A 17,471-nucleotide genomic window follows, 5' to 3' on the forward strand; every position below is an offset into this window, starting at 1 on the left:
CTCATTCCACGATACAAACAGATGTACGGATGCCAGTTGTTCCAAAAATAATTTCTAGACGCTTCGTGGATGCGAATTTGCAATCCTGGGGCCCTTGCCGTGTACTGTCTCTAACACCAATACATCGGTGACTTCCTCTACAGTGCTATCAATCCAGAAAGACGTGGAATGCCGTAGAATGGCAAAACGTGGTGTTTATTCACGAATTATGATTCGTTTTGGTAACGGATGATGACCGGATACGGGTGTGGATGCAGCCTGCTGAACGGTACTACTCGAACAGTCGGCACAGCCAGTGTAATGGCCTAGGGGAGGGAGGGGGTTAGGGCTATAGCCTACGGTAGCTGATCCTCTCTGATTTTACGACGCGGAACCTTACCGGGTCGGATTTACATTGATGACATTCATCATCATACAGGATGACAATTATTGAACTATATGAAATAAAGTCGCCATAACTTCTGAACTGTTTGCGTTAGGACGTTCAATAGGCACGGTTGACCACGGGGCATGATGGGAGTTATGGTGTGTATGGTTTAGTTTAGCGACGAGGCACACTTTCATTTGGACGGGTTCGTCAATAAGCAAAATTGGCGCGTATGGGAGACTGAGAATCCGCATTTCGCGATCGAGAAGTCTCTTCTCCATTAACGGGTGACTGAGTGGTGTGCAATGTCCAATCACGGAATACCCGGTGTGATATTACCTGATGGCACGATGGCTACCGAATGGTGTGTGATGGTTGTGGAAGATGAGTCCATCCCCTTTATCCAAAGTGATCCTGATTTAGAGAAGACGTGGTTCATGGAAGACGCAGCTCGACAGCATCGGGGGGACTCGTTTTCGTTCTAGGATACCCAGAGCCGACTGGCATGGGCCTCGATTGGCTGCCACATTCTCCGGATCTGAATCCATGCGACTCCTTTTTGTGGGGCTATATTAAAGAAAAGGTGGACAACAGTAACCCCAAAACAGCCATTTAGACGGTCATAGACAGCATCGATGTCCCGACACTTCAGCGGGTCATGCGGAATATCGCTATTCGCGTGCGCCACGTTATCACCAAGCAGGCACATTCGAAAACGTCATAACCTAAATCCGAATATCTGCAGTGACGTTCACATGTTGAATAAAGTGGTTGTATCGTGTTGCTGACATCTTTTTTACATATTCTACCAGGGGCACTTTTCCAGCATGATAATCCTCATCCACATGCAGATCGAGTTGCTCAAGATTCCTACGTCATTTTGCGATGTTGCAGTGCCTATGTTGTTCCGAAATAGAAAGCAATAGTCCCGCGGATATGCATTCATTTATGCCAGAAAAAAAATATTGCATCATATTTGGGAACAATACAGGCACTACAATACAGTATTTATCTTCCGACACCGGGAGAGCGTTTTTCAGTTTAAATGTCTCCCCTTACTGGAATATACATAACGGATGTACGAGTGCAGGTTGTGAACACATGATTATCGACATACGGAAGGTAGGGTCCGGCCCTGAGTCGTGCTCGGATAGGCGGATGCTAAGTCGACCGTTAGTGATAAGCGCGGAATCCGGGTTCGAGTCCCGGTCCGACATAAATTTTCACTGTCGTCTTTCCGTTATACACCTGATAGTTGTCCACATTCGCGACTGAGAAAACATTCCAATTTTTCCGCGGTCGACCTGCCACATGCCGCCGTGTCACGCTGTGCGTGATTTCGAAGTGGCTGTTCAAGACTTGCCGGGCAATCTGCCTCAGGACAATATCAGACGTCTAATCGACACCGGAGCGTTTTGTGGCATGTATTGAAAGAAAAGGAGTTCCAACGCGCTACGCGGCATGTATTGAAAGAAAAGGAGTTCCAACGCGCTACTGATGTTACAACGAATTTGTCGTGTTCACTGAATTTGTTTTCGTGTCTTGATTTTGGGATCAAGTAAATCTCTCACCTGTATGATTTTGCCTTAATTTCGATATTTCGATCCGATGCTCCCCTCTTGGTGCGATATTTTAAATGTACCTGAGTGTATTTCAGTTCAGTAAAAGTAATACAAAGGAAGTATTTCGTGATTTAATCTGTAGCTCTGTCAGTGACAAAACTTTCTTTTCTCAAAATGGGCGGCATCAGAACTGCAACTCTCAGACAAACTCGGCGATAGGAGTGTTTGATAATTTTCACAAGAAATTACGAGATACAGTTGCATGTAAAACAGAAATTATGTTGGTCTTGTGATGCATCGACTTTGGCGTCATTGGTAACTTTGAACTTTTCTATTCTCAGTGGAGCCTACCAAATAATACTAATTTTCCAAAGTCTGACGGAAGGGAGATACAGTTACGAACTAACTTATCCTGTAAAGAAAATTATAGTAACATACTTTCGTTACCAAATATATATATATATATATATATATATATATATATATATATATATATATATATATATATATACATAATTTTGCATTTCGTCACTCGTGTGGAGATCATGAACATAATGTGAAACTAACAACAGTTCGTTCAGGATTAAACTATCTTATTATTTTTATGAATTGTGTTCCATATCTCGACCAATACGTGAAGAAATTCATATTACCATCATAAACTGCTTTTATTGACAACTAGTTTCAGCAGGAACCACCTACAATCAAGAAGTTATTATTACCACGTATTTTCGCGGCGACTTAACTAAGGTACTTCCTGTCAAACCTAGATGACAGTAAAGCATTACTGACTAAAAGCAACTTATGGAAGTAATATGTATTTGTACAAATATACGATCAATCGTTTACCTACATTTCAGACCTGAATGGAACGTGAAAAAAACCTTCATACATCATTGAGTAAAGATACCATTCACAATAAACATAAAAGAGATTTGCGAAACGTAGGTGAGGACATTCTGAACGAAGTGTGATCTTCATAACATAACGATGTGACTGTTTAATAGAGTTTCTTCTTTCACCACGTGACATTTATTTGCCCACCGCCTAAATTTCTGTTATTACTTTGCATAACTAGGATCTCGCAGCAAACAAATTACGGAAGAAATGACGCGCAGCTCTCTCTCTCGTCGACCCCAGGTTGAGTCACGAATTTGATCGCCGGGCTTAGCGCACCGTTGACTCTTAATGAAGCGCGACAAATCAGGAACAAAAAGCGGGGGAAGGAAAGGGAATATGATAGTCGCTAACCTCGGCGTGCCTCTCCCATTGGGGCGTTCATCCCTGGCCGAGGGGCGGGCGGGAGGCGCTCGCGACGAGTTTCATTAACAGACAGCGGGCGGCCCGTCGCCTAGGAGTCGCTGCCAAGCGGACGGAATGCCTCGCTCGTAAAACGTTTGAATATGGCCGAAGTTTCCAGCAATAAACGCATTTGGATCTAAAGAGGTTTTTCAGCTGCCGGTATAAAACTTTATGCGTTTCCGACCCTTTTTTGTGTCCCCGTGTCGGCAGTGAGAGCTCCAGCTACTGGCTGGCGAGGGACCGTAGTTTAGTTTACAGAGGGCGGCCCCCGCGCCGGCTCGGGGGCAGGGTGTCTGGCGTAAGCGCCACACCCCCGACTTCCTGCCTTCTCGCCCCCCCCCACCAAACGTGTATTCCCTTCTAAACGAGCAGTTTACGCCCGACTCAGTGCACGCCCGCCGACCACTGCGTGCATCCGCCCCATGGTACATTGCTTTACCTTTCTCATACAGTGTCAGCGTCAGAAGTGCAGATTTTTATAATTCTTTTGCATTTTTTACATTGGCAGAGAGGAGGAATTCACAGTACATCAAATGCTAAAAATTTAGAGACTGCATCAGTGCACAAGCAACACTCTTCATAAGCTAGAAAAGTATTGGAAGGCTTCCCACTGACCCGTGGCAGTAACGCTACGCCACACTCTTCAACAACCATCCACTACTTACCAACCTGAGCAACTTTACATCCCACCTCTCTGACAACTTCATAATGTCAAATAGCCTTTATTTCGACTACTCTTGATTTTCCACAGAACGTGAACATCAAGATACAACAGACCCATCCTTTGATTCTGAATTCTATATTGACGACAAATTACAGTCACATCAATCCTGCCCATCAAGAAGTGTCGAAAAGACGCAACAGAGCCTCCAGTGACATATGCATTACTTGTAGACATATAAATAAATCTCCACTTTGTTTCTAAGACTGTGTCTTATTGCAGTATGTTAGTGTATCAATACATATTATGAAATTTACCACTTAGTTTTTTGTCCACACAGAAAACCTAATTTCAACAACTATTATAGTGGCTTTGATACGATTTTCAGTAATTGACAGACTGAAGCACCAGGGAAGTTCGTTACAGACAAATCGTCTGGTGCCAGAATGAAATTTTCACTCTGCAGCGGAGTGTGCATTGAATCAAACTTCCTGGCAGATTAAAACTGTGTGCCAGTCCGAGACTCGGACTCGGGACCTTTGCCATTGCTAGGGTATCAGGGTCATGGCTGTGAATGTTGAGGTTGGCGGCAATCACATAGTTGGAGAAGGTATGGTCGACGAGGGAAATGAATTTATAGCGAAGAGGAGCTGTGGGATGGATATAAATAGTGGCACAGGTGATGGCGAGGGAGGGAAAAAAGATGCTGAGGAAACGGTATTCAATCAGGTCATTGAACAGGGGTAGTGGCCAGACGGAGAGATGCTTGAAGTAGCCTATAGCGACTTCACCTCGGTCGTGGGGAAGGGGATTGTCAGTGCGGTGAAGGAGATAGGGAGGTGTGCAGACAACATGGTGAGGTTGGAGGAAGGTTTCATTGAGGATGAAGGAGTCAACCTGGTGGTGGGACAGGGTATGCATGAAGAGATATTTGTTGGCAGGGACGGAATGAATGTTGAGGTAGAGGAGACGATACTGGTGACATGCCAGGAGGTGGGAGGGGGGAAGGAAGTGAGGCAAGGAGAAAGGGGCTTAAACGAGGGTGTCTAGGTGCCTGAGGGTAAAGTGGGCCTGATTGTGGGACTAGGTGGTGTAGGTATTTAAAAGGAAAACAGAGCAGGAGGCGAGGGAATTCACCTGGAGGGTGTGGGGGCGCTGGAATGGGTGAATGTTCTGCAGGACAATGGTTAGGAACTGGATGATGTCTTCTGCTGTAGGGGGAGGGTGGAGGGAATTGTTGGGATGGATGGTTGGGTCAATGGGGCGAATGTGCACAGTGAGCCCAAGGTAAATGGAAGAGGGTTTTGCTTTGCATTTGGAGGACTAAGTGGTGTAGGGTTCATTGCAGGTGTTGCAGGAAAGGGAAGAGGCGAGGTTACGACACCGTTTAAGGAGGGGAGGCTTTGCAATAGGTCAAGTTGGGGGGGGGGGGGGGGTTCTTGCAGTCTTGGGTGAGGCGGTCATTGCACAGGAGATAGTGCTGGCAGCTGTAGGGCTGAGGAGGGGAACGGGATGGGTGAACAGGGTGGCAGCAGTTGAAAATCATGGCCCCTGTGTGAGGAGGTGATCGATGGAGGATTCAGACTCAGTAAAGATTTGCATGAGGAAGGTAGAGTCAGAGGAGTTGTAAATACAGTGAGCCGAGCATATTTCCAGGGTGGGATGGGCGTTCAGTTCTGCCAACACCTCCACTTGTATGACCACAGGGCTGAGTTTTATGATCACAGTGGTGAGGACTGGCATACAAAGAGGCGATTGGGGCTGACAAGGAGAGGAGGAAGTAAGGAAGGGGAAGAGCGACACATGGGTGAAAAAGGTGATGTGGGGAAGGTGCCACAGGAGATCTGGATCTGTTGGGAAAGAGGGAGAGGAGGACTTGATGAGAACAGTCTCTGTGAGGGATAAGTTTGGTAATGGGTGCACTGGGGATGTATGTCCAGATTTCTAGGGTGAGTTTGTGGGCATCTAGGAATTTCGGACCAGAGTTGGCAAAGACAAAGGTATACAGGGTGGGGGCTGTGGAGGCAGGAGGAGGGGTGGTATCCACGGTGGGGTCAGAGGGAAGTGGAGCAGGCAGTGGTTTTGGACGAAGGGGTGCAGATCAGGTCGCCACTTGGGTGCTTGGAAGGAATTTTGGGAGGTGTGGCCTGGCAGGAGGGATGAGGGGCTGGATGGATGGGGAGATGGTGGGAGGCAGGACCCTCTCGTGAGGCAGTGGCACTTGGTAAGGGGGTGGGACGCGACGAGTGGTTACTCAGGTGGGGGGGGAGCGGGAGTAGTTGTAATGGGGCTGGAGGGGAGGGGAGGGGTAAGTCTCTCAGTGGGCTGCAGCAGCCGGGGGGGGGGGGGCAGGAACAGGGGCAGGAGCGGGGAAAGGAGCAACATACAGTGTGGATACAGGGTACAGGGATGAGGAGGAGATACAAGGGGAGGAGACTGTGAGTAGGGGAGGTGGATGAGACGGTTTAAGCCCAGAGGAAGCACTCCACGAGGTTACTTTGGGCACAGGGGAGGTGTAGATAATGGTGGTAGTGGGGGCGTCCATGATTGAAGGCGGCGTCCACTGGCGACAGGAGTCGCCGAAGAGCGAAACAAATTAAAACGGGGGCCGGCGGTGGCGGTGGCGGCGACGGTGGTGACCGAGTAAAACGCGCGGTGGCGGCAACCATGCGGCAGCTAACATCAGGAGGCGGCGACGGTGGCGACCGGGCGGCAGTGGCGGCAAGCACCGGCGGCGACGACGGCGGCGGCAACCGAGCTGTGACGAACACCGGGAGGCGGCGACAAGGCAGCGGCAGCAAACACCGGGAGGCGGCAACGGCGGCTGCAAGCGGGCGACGGCGGTGGCGGCGGCGGGGAGCACCGGGCGGCGGGCAGCAGCGACGGCGTGCAGACGGACGAAAGGACGACAGCGGCCGGCAGATAGACAGCAACGGCAGGAGACGCTTCCAAAGCGACGATACACCCTGAGTGTAGCCCAGGCAGTGTAATTCCTCGGCTTGGAACTGAGGGGATCCAACCCTCGAATGTTCCACTCATAGATGTTAGTATGTTATCTGAAAAGAAAAACTTTCTGGGACGGTATAATATCGTATTGTATATATGGGGTCCATTATTGGGAAGTACGCACGTGCTCTGTAAGCAAGGTAATATGACTGAAGCTGCGTGTTGTTACTGTCTCCGATTATAGAGCATATACACTGTGTGATCAAAAGTATCCGTACACCTGGCTGAAAACCACAAGTTCGTGGCGCTCTCCATCGGTAATGCTGGAATTCAATATGGTGTTGGCCCACCCTCAGTCATGATGACAGCTTCCACTCTCGCAGATATACGTTCAATGTGACACCCTATCACCTGACCACGTTCGAAGTCCGTGAGTTCCGCGGAGCGCCCCATTCTACTCTCTCACGATGTCTAATGACTACTGAGGTCGCTGATATGGAATACCTGGCAGTAGATGACAGCACAATGTACCTAATATGAAAAACGTACATTTTTGGGTGTGTCCGGATAGTTTTGATCACATAGCGTAGCAGCGCGGCAGCAGCTGTATATTATTCCTACACAGTGCACTATCGCACCACTTTAACCAAAACAAGTCTGCCATTTTTCTGTAGCTCAAACTCAAATTGAAGCCTGTGCCAATGTAAGCCATTTTTGCCTCCTTATGTCAGCCTATATAGTTGTTAATATTATGTCGTCACCATCAATAACACCATCTTCAGAATCTTATGTCCCATTGCAGGTATTCCTCAAGACGCTGTCCTCTCTTTGCTTCTACCGTACTGATATCCCTCTGAATCGCAATCTATAATTGTAGGACGACCCACCAACAGCTTCGCCTTTTATGACTTTTGTCTAATCATACACAGCTACCACATCTATTTAACTAACACACTATGGTATTTCGGAATATTGTTCGAGTGGAAACTAATGTGAGCAACCCACCTATTAACTTTGCAACAGAAATCCCTGAATGTACTAAACCTACTAACCGGTTGATCATAAGGACGGCACCCCTCCGTTATCTATCTGTCTATCGTAAGTTGCCTGTACGTGTGTCAGTTACATTTATTTTCACTGTCTTTTGGTTTTAGTAGCTTGCAACAGTTATCTCTGCAATACTTCGGCTTCCACTGATCGATATAAGCTCTTCAAACATTCTGTTTGCATGGTCGCATCTTTGGGGAGTCAGTTTGACTTTCTACTGATGGGGAGCCTTTGCGGCTTAGGAATCACAAGGCCTTCTTTCAAAAAGCATTTTGCCATTGCAGTTCTGTTCTGTGCTCTGATAAGAAAGTTATGTGTTCTGGCGTGGAAGGGAAACGGACTTGGTCTGGTGACGATCGGTGCTGGTTTGGATATTTTACATTGATGAACGAATGGGTGAGAGCATTTCAAATATTTGCCTTGCTGCAGCTTAGCTGAAGCGGTTAGGTTATTTCGGCACTGCTCGTTCACGATTACTCCGTGATTAGAGTGCATAAAATAAAACCTCATCGGTTGCTCAAATTTCATTAAATGGAAGCTGAGTAGAGTGACGAGTATTATTTTTTCAATTCGTCGTGTTGTAGATTCAAAGTTATCACCCTCTTCTGATTTATAAAACAGTATTCTGAGAACCTAATATTTTGTTCAGTTTCTGTCAAATCAAATTTTATGTTTGTTGTTTCCATTACACATGTCCGTTTCTATAGTTTGGTAACAATGGATATGTTCATTAACGAACTTCCTTCTGAATTATTTCTGTCCAAACCAAATTAGTTTTTTGTCACTTATGCCTGATAGTATGGTACGTTGCATTGCTTCAGTCCTGTGGTAACTCGTGAATTCGATTTGCGTCCTATGAATATTCTGTAGTATCAGAGGCTTTACGCTGAACTGCAATCGCAAAACATTCTTTCCGCATGCTTTCAGATTACAGATGCAGACAAGAAAAGTCTGCGAGTGTTGTTGCGACGCCTTCGGCTTGCTGAATCTGTCTCGCATATTACTGTGATGTTACTTGGAGGTAATATTCGTAAATCATTGGTAATTTTGATGGATCTGTTACGCTTAGAATCATTTATTACAAAACGGAGGAAACATTCACACTGGGAGTGCTGGACGCTATAAGCAGAAGTCAAACATTTATTCAGTTCTTAATCACTTTCTTTATGAGTCTTTATTCACTGTGCCTGCCCCCTTTTTAGTTGCTCTAAGTGTGTGTGTGTGTGTGTGTGTGTGTGCGTGTGTGTGTGTGTGTATGTGTGTGGCCATTTTACGGATCAGATTGCGTTAAGAAATTGTTTTCTGAAGCATAAGACTTATAGTTATTGCACAGCATTAAATTTCAGGGCTTAACTATGAATGACTCGATCCAGATCATTGCGAGTTATCGTGTAAAATGATTCTTTTTTCTCTTTATTGTAATTTCATCCCCTCTTGCCCCACGTGTGGGCTAGTGGAGGGGAGGGATTGGGGAGGGCTGGCTGCGGTACACTCAACCAGCTCTTCAGCCAGGGGTCTACACTCACTTAGGTGCAAATACAACATCGAGACAAAATGACAATGATTTTAAATGATTTTAACGTAGTGGTGAAATGTGCGGATTATGAAATATGGTCAGATAGTACAGTTTTAAAACCACATGAAGAAAATTAAAAACACTTGAAAAAACTCTGTAACAACACAGAAGAGACACAGATCATTAAAAACGGAGCACTGCACGCTTTCTCTAAAACTCGAAAGAAACTGTACTGGTTTGATACACGAAAGGAAAATAGTTACAAAGGGAGAGAGGAGAATGATATGGATGGGAAGTCGGTACGAGTAAGAGGTTTCGGTGACAATGGGATAGGGATGGCTGTTGAGGGACAGGGAGAGAGGGGTGTCTGGCACTGCGGCCTTTGAATTTGAAAGGAAAAGGGAGTGGAGAACGACTGGGATGGTGAAAAAAAAGATGTGTTGCAGGGTTTTTTTCTTTATTGTTAATTTCACACCTGATACAGGTAGGCCAGCAGTGGCACATTACGCCCCTCTTCGGCCACGGATAAAACTAATGGCACAAAAGAAGACAGTCGCAGAACAGACAGGGTGGATATACAAACGTAGACATACAAAATGAAAACACACGGAGCCGTTCACGGGCGCAGAGTCCAAAATAAAAATGTTCAGACATGTGAGCATGCACAGAGATGACAGATGGCACACGCGAACGTTGGAGCACAAACGAGTAACATTGGAACACTTGAACACAAACACGACGACACACACAAACACTAGGCGAAGATCTCCGGCGCGCGAAAGTTCACTAGGTGTGTGTGCAAGTCCGGGGACCTGCCAAGAGGGAAAAAAGTTGGGAAGGAGGGAGAGGGGAGTGTGTAGATGCCAGTGGAAGAGGAGATGGGAGGGGAAGGAAAGAATGTAGGGGGGTTGGCGATGCCCAGGGGAGGAGGGTGGGAAGAAGGGAGGAGGGAGAGAAGGGAGAGAGGGTGCCCTTGGGAAAAGACACAGGGGGTGAAAGGGGAGGATTAAAGCTGGTCAGAGGGTTAGATGGAGGGGATGAGGGCATCCTCAGGGAGGGGGAGTTGGCGGAAGCCACCTTGGGCGAGGGTATGGACAGTGGAGAGATGGAAAGCAGGTGGGATGTGGGAATGCAGGCGCAGCAGTGGACAAGGGTGGGAGATGATGGGAGAGACAAGCGGGTGAGGGGGATCAAGTTTGCGAGAGGTGTAGAGGATCTGTATTCATTCAAGGAAAAGAAGGATGTGTGGTAATGGAATAACGTCATAGAGGATCTATGTGGGGGAGGGGAGATGAATGCGATAGGCGAGGCGGAGGCGCATGGCGTTCTAGGATTTGTAAAAGGTAGGAGGGGTGGAGATCCAGGCGGGATGAGCGTGGCAGAGGATAGGGAGGATAAGGGATTTATAGGTATGGAGGATGGTGGAGGGGTCCACACCCCATGTGCAGCCAGAAAGGAGCTTGAGCAGACGGAGTTGGGGGTGTGCCTTGGATTGTCCGGAGGTGTGGGGTCCAGGAGAGACGACGGTCAAGGGTGACGCCAAGGTATTTAAGGGTGGGGGTGAGGGCGATAGGATGGCCATAAATGGTGAGATAGAAGTCGAGGAGATGATCGCCTGGGTCTTGGAAGGATTGACCCTGACGTTGAGCAACCACTGGTTACACCAAGCGGTGAACTGGTCAAGATGGGATTGGAGAAGTTGTTGGGAGAGTTGCAGAATGGGGGCAAGGGCAAGGAAGACGGTGTCATCGGCGTACTGGAGAAGGTGGATGGGGGTGAGTGTTGCAGGGTGAAAAATGATCCCTTTAAGACAAAGCTACCTAACTCACATACTAAATAACCACTTACAGGAGTACTTCACTTCTTTTTGTACCACTCACAACTTACACCATCCTATGTTAATATTACGAAAGTTCAGATCCTGAAAGCTGTGAACTCTGTCATATCTTTCGCATCTGTTTCCCACGCCTCTAAAATTTAAATTATTTTAAACTTCTTAACGCTTCTAGCCCTCCTCAGCCATCGATCGGTATCGTTCAACTGCCATCTAGTAGCTGCATTTAGAAATTTCGGTTGCCATAAGAAACGTGTGAAAAATGATTAATTGAGAACACGATGAGCCTTCATTTGAAAATGACTTACACACTTGGGGGCACAGTAAAATACGTTGACATAAATTCTTGTCTAAATCTGCCTTTTATGCGTATCAGAAACTTATGAAATAACAAAGGGAAAAATATTCGAGGGTTTGCACTTAAACAGTGGCAACTATTTATTTATAGCTCGTGCAAAATAGATACTTCTTTCAAAATTTTACTGATATTCAGAGTAGTCACCATCATTGTGTATAACCCGTTGTCAGCGATGTGGAAGTCGTAGGTTACTCATAGCAGTGCCAGTTGTGTTGACAGTTTGAGCGACGCGATCTACTGTGCGACGAATTTGTAGCAGTTCTGAAGCGAATGCCTTGAAGTGTTTCCTTCGCTTGAGAAATCTAGTTGGACTCAGGAGGGCTTAAGTCAGGGGAGTGCAGTAAGTGGTATAGCTCTTAGCAGCCACATCAGTCAAACAAATCAGTAACAGCTTGCGCTGTACGTGCTTGAGCATTGTCCGGCCAAGTGATGGTCAGGTCCTGCAGAAAGTGTCATCACTTCTGTCTCTAAGCTGGTCGTAGGTTGTGTTCCAAAAATGAAATGCTGAGTGGTACAGTTCATATAAAAACAACACCCTCTCAGAAACAAACACAGTTAATCATCAGTTCGACAATAATACAGCATCGTGCAGATGTTACTGTTGGACACATCATTGTTTATATTGGTTTTACGGAAGTACCATATTGCATGTATGTTTGAGATTCTTATAACATTAAATGTCCGAGGAAGGCTTAAAAATTTTACTTAAACTGTATTACAGTTTCTGTTTAGAAGCGTATTTCCGTGTTATATTACTGACGATAAATTTTTAATTCTAAGATATGTTTTTGCTCTTTTTTTTTACTGTGGAGAATGTAAACAGTGATCCTTTTATGTATTTAGTAAGTACATAAGATGTTTCTCAACAAGGAGAATTTTGACTGTGTGTCAAACACAAAACAATATTATATGGTAAGAGCTAAAATATACTGTATAAACGAAAGTGTATAGCAAAATACATAAAACGGAAACAACATACGAACAGAGTGGAGAAGACAGATTAATTAAACAAATAATGAATAGGATACGGAGAGACATATAGAAAAGTAAAAAAACTTTCCGTGAGTTTCAAAGCAAGGGCGTCAATATTAAGGGTGACTAGGAATTCCTCTGTTGAACGCAGAGGATAGCGTGTAAAAGTGGAAGAATACGCTGAAAGTCTCATCGAGGGGGAGGAACTATCTGATGAGATGACAGAAGGAGAAATACTAGTAGATATTGAAGATATTGGTGCTCCATCATAAGAGCCAAAGTTAATCGAGCTTTGGAAGACTTTTGATCAAATAAGGCAGGAAGGAGAAGATAACAACCATTCGAAAATCCTAAATTCGTTGGCGGAAATGGCAAACATGCGACTACTCAAGCTGGTATGTATAATCTATGAGGCTGTAAAATGCAATTAGACTTCAAGAAAAATATCATGTATACAATTCCGAAGGAAGCAAGTGTAGATAAATGTGTGAACTACCGTACAGTCAGCGTAACATGTGATGTATCCAAGTTTCAGACTAAATAATGCACAGAAGAATAGAGAAGAAAATTGCTGTTGTGATAGATGACGATCAGATTTGTTTTAAAAAAGGTAGATGTAACAAAGGGGCACTTCTGCTAATGGAATTTGAGCTTAAGAAAAATCAAGATATGTTCAAGGGATTTGTCGATATAGAAAAAGCCTTCAGCAATGTGAAATGGTGCAAGGTATTTAAAAGTGTTACAGAAATAGGTGTAAGGTATAGGAAAAGGCGGGTAATACAAAAATGTACAAGAAAAATACGAACATAAGACTAAGAACAAAGTACTCGGATTAAAAATAGTCTAAGATTGCGATGCAGTCATTCGACCCTCTGTTCAGTATTCAAACATGGGCCAAGCTGCAGTAGCCCATTACACACAGTATTGTAAGATGCTTAAATATGTTATTAGGAAGGCAAAGAGTACGTGGTACGCAAATAGAATAGCTAATTCACAGGGTAAAATTGAAAACATATGGTCAGTTGTGAAGGAAGTGTCTGGTCAACAGCACAAGATGGATGATATAAAGCCAATTCGTAGTAACAATATTTCTGTTACTAATAAGTCAGATATATGTACATTATTTAACAATCATTTTCTGAGCATTACTGGTTAATTAAATAAAAACTTTGTTTCTACATGTAATCATATAACTCTTGGAAAATGCCTTTCCCAGACTGATGTCTGAAATACTCCTCCGTGATACTGACAAGGGGGAGAATGAGGCAATAATTAAATCAGATCATGGGTATGATGGAGTGCCTAGCGGAATATTAAAGTACCGTGCTGCAGATGTTAGCCCTGTACTTAGCCATATTTGTAACTTTTCCTTCAAGAAGGGTGAGTTTCCTGAACGACTGAAGTACTCAGTAGTAAAACCGATTTATAAAAAGAGAGAAAGGGATAACGCAGACAATTTTATACATATTTCTATGCCATCATAGTTTGCTAAAGTTATTGAAAAGGCTGTGTCTGTAAGAATAATTGATCATTTTATATCACATAATTTGCTATCACATGTACAGTTCGGCTTCAGAAGAGGTTCAACAACTGAAAATGCTTTATTCTCTTTTGTCTGTGAGTTATTGAACGGACTAAACAAAAGGCTTCTAACGCAAGCCATATTTGTTGGTTTAACTAAAGTGTTTGATCATGTTGATCACAAAATATTGCTTTAGAAGTTTGACAATTATGGAATACGGAGAGTTTCTCACAACTGATTCAACTCTTACTTTAACAACAGACAGCAAATTATTCACAGTGTTGAGAATGTCTGTGATGCGGGATCTGAGTGGGTCATGGTGAAATGGGCGAGGGGGTGCCTCAGGACAACACCTGTTGTGTGCGACATTGCCACTGTTTCAAATAGTGCAGGTCATGACATACGTTCATAGCTTCTAAAAGGATATTTTTGCCTCAGAAACGGGCGGTTCGGGCAGTAAGTGGTGTTAGTTCACGAACCTCTTGTCGACCTCTGTTCACGAGTCTGGTATTTTGACATTGGCCTCTCAATACGTATATTGCTTATTGTCGTTTCCTGTTACCAATATTAGTTTATTCCCAAGAATAAGCAGCTTTCACTCGGTTAATACTCGGGAGAAATCATACCTGCATTTGGATGGGACTTCCTTAACGTTTGTGCAAAAAGGTGTGCAGTATGCGGCTGCATCCATTTTCAATAATCTGCCACTAGACTTAAAACATCTTAGCAGTAATCCACGCGCTTTCAAATCGAAACTGAAGAGTTTCCTCATGGGTCACTCTTCCTATTCTGTCGAGGAGTTCCTTGAAAAATTAAGCTGTTTTTTTTTATGGACTGACTTTTTTAAGGTTCATGAACATTTATTTTTATCAGTTATTACGTTTATGTTGTAATTTCATGTAGTGACACGTTCAATGACTTTGGAGATTTGCTCCTTAATTTAGTCCTACGGAACTTGAGGAGTAAATAAAATAGAAATAAATATAATAAGCTAACGCCAAATCACAGTAAGACTCAGTTTTTACAGATTCTATCACACAATTCAACAAATGTCACAGAACAGGCATATGATTAGTGAAACTGAACAGTTCAAATTTCTAGGTGTTCAGAGAGATAGTAAACTGTCGTGGAAAGCCCTCGTTCAGGATCCTGTTCAAAGGCTTAATGCCGCCATTTTTACTATTCGAACGGTATCTGAAGTAAGTAATCGTTCGACACAAAATTAATCTACCTTGTTCATTTTCATTCGCTTGTGTAAATCTGGAAAATTGTGCTAAGTTCCTATGGGACCAAACTACTAAGTTCATCGGTCCCTAGGCTAGGCTTACACACTACTTAATCTAACTTAAACTAACTAACACTAACGCACTAACGACAACACACACACTCATGCACTCATGTCCCAGGGAGGAATCGAACCTCCGACGGGGGGGGGGGGGGGGGGGGGGGGGAGAGCCGCGCGCTAATCGCGTATGTCGTAATGTATTTGGGGTAACTCTTCCTATTCTCAAAGAATATTTTTGGCTCAGAAACGGGCAGTTCGGGCATTAAGTGGTGCAAGTTCGCGAACCTCTCAATCCCTGTTCACTAGTCTGGGTATTCTAACATTGGCCTCTCAATATATATATTATTTACTGTCGTTTCTTGTTAACAATGTCATCGTATTCCCAAGAATTATCAGCTTTCACTCAGTTAATACTAGGCCGAAATGCAGTCTGCATTTGGATCGAACTTCCTTGACTCTTGTGCAGAAAGGTGTGCGTTATATTGCCGCATCCATTTTCAATAAGCTACCACAAGAATTCAAAAATTCCAAGTGCTTTCAAATCGAAACTGAAGAGCTGCCTAATGGGTCACTCGCTCTGTTCTGTCAAGGTGTTCCTTGAAAAATTAAGCTGATTGCTATGTTATGTTGTTGATTGCGTTTACTTAAACTTATGGCTAGTCGTCTTTTGGGTTCATAAACATTTTAATTTATCTGTTATTATTTTTGTGTTGCAATTTCATGTACTGACACGTTCCATGAACTTGGAAAACTCCTCCTCAGTTTGGTCCTACGGAATAAATTGTAAAATATTTGGTTGCTGATGACACTAGCTTGGTGGTAAAGGATGTTGTTTGCAACAGTGTCACTGTTTCAAAAACGGAACAAAAATTTGAAGAAGAAGTGTGCAGTCGTGGACAAAACGAGCGAGACCCCTTGCCTTTTCGTTATGCGGATCCGCATAGCTTTAAGGTCTGTTACACAGCATAACAGGCAAGGCGACAAAGTGCTACCATCATACTATGCATGAAACTGAAAAACTATCCGAACTTTATCAGACTGTTTTCAGTCACTTGTAAGACTATATTAATGCTGATTAGTGTGTTAAACACAACTCGTAAATATAAGATATAAATGAAAGAAGAAACGCTAATTAGTATCAACTGTACTAATAAAAATGACTTTCAGCTTATCGAGATAACATAACTGTTTTAGTAAGACAAAGTACCCCAGATCGTTACGAATTAGCAAAATATTATGGGCATTCGGCAGCGAAACGGTCTGTGTCAACGTTCAGACCATACTGAATTACTGTTGCTAACCTACCATGAAAGTGTGCAAATTTAGCAATGCGTGAAGATTCATAACGAAATTCAGTTCAAAATCATTCAGTGCGACGCTTAAGTCAATTCAGCTACTGACAGGAGTGGGAAAAGTAGGCAGTAACAAGTATGAAATTATACAATAGTTTCATATTGACATACACAGGGCGCCAGTACAGAATAAAGGTAACGATATAACGTATTGGGGGCCCGAGAATTTCTTAAAATTGCTTTACTGATAGTCTATCTGCGTCCATCAAGATTAGAACCGAAAACAAGCCAGACCTCCCTTGCAGTAGCAAACACCTTTCACTACGCTAGCAGACAACTCAGGCAAACAGCGCTCTATTATTACCCCAGACGTTAATAAACAGGCAATTTTGCAATGAAAATGGCTAAATGATCTGCAGTTTCTGTTGTATAGAGCTTTCTGGATTCAAAAACATGTATTTTCTACTTTTATGTCACCTATTATGTGACAATCATTCGGGATGTTTATCGAAATAACAAAAAATTGTTATTAGCGAGTAAATTTAGTAGGATAATTCTGCACCACCCCAGGAAATAAACGGCGACATAGCTCCCAACCGTATTCTACAATGTTTCGAATTCTCCATTAGACTTGCCACAGCTAGAAACGTTCATTAGCCGAGGTGTTTCTTAAGCTCTCACTTCTAAAACGCGGTGGCAGTAATACTGGGATCTGAATTACCACGTGTATAGCCAAATGGATTTTATTTGCATTCCTGTAAACGTGATTTGGATCGAAAGCGTAGCTACGATTAATATGCTGATGCA

The sequence above is a fragment of the Schistocerca piceifrons genome, chromosome 5, assembly GCF_021461385.2.
Source record: "Schistocerca piceifrons isolate TAMUIC-IGC-003096 chromosome 5, iqSchPice1.1, whole genome shotgun sequence".
Taxonomy (NCBI): domain Eukaryota; kingdom Metazoa; phylum Arthropoda; class Insecta; order Orthoptera; family Acrididae; genus Schistocerca; species Schistocerca piceifrons.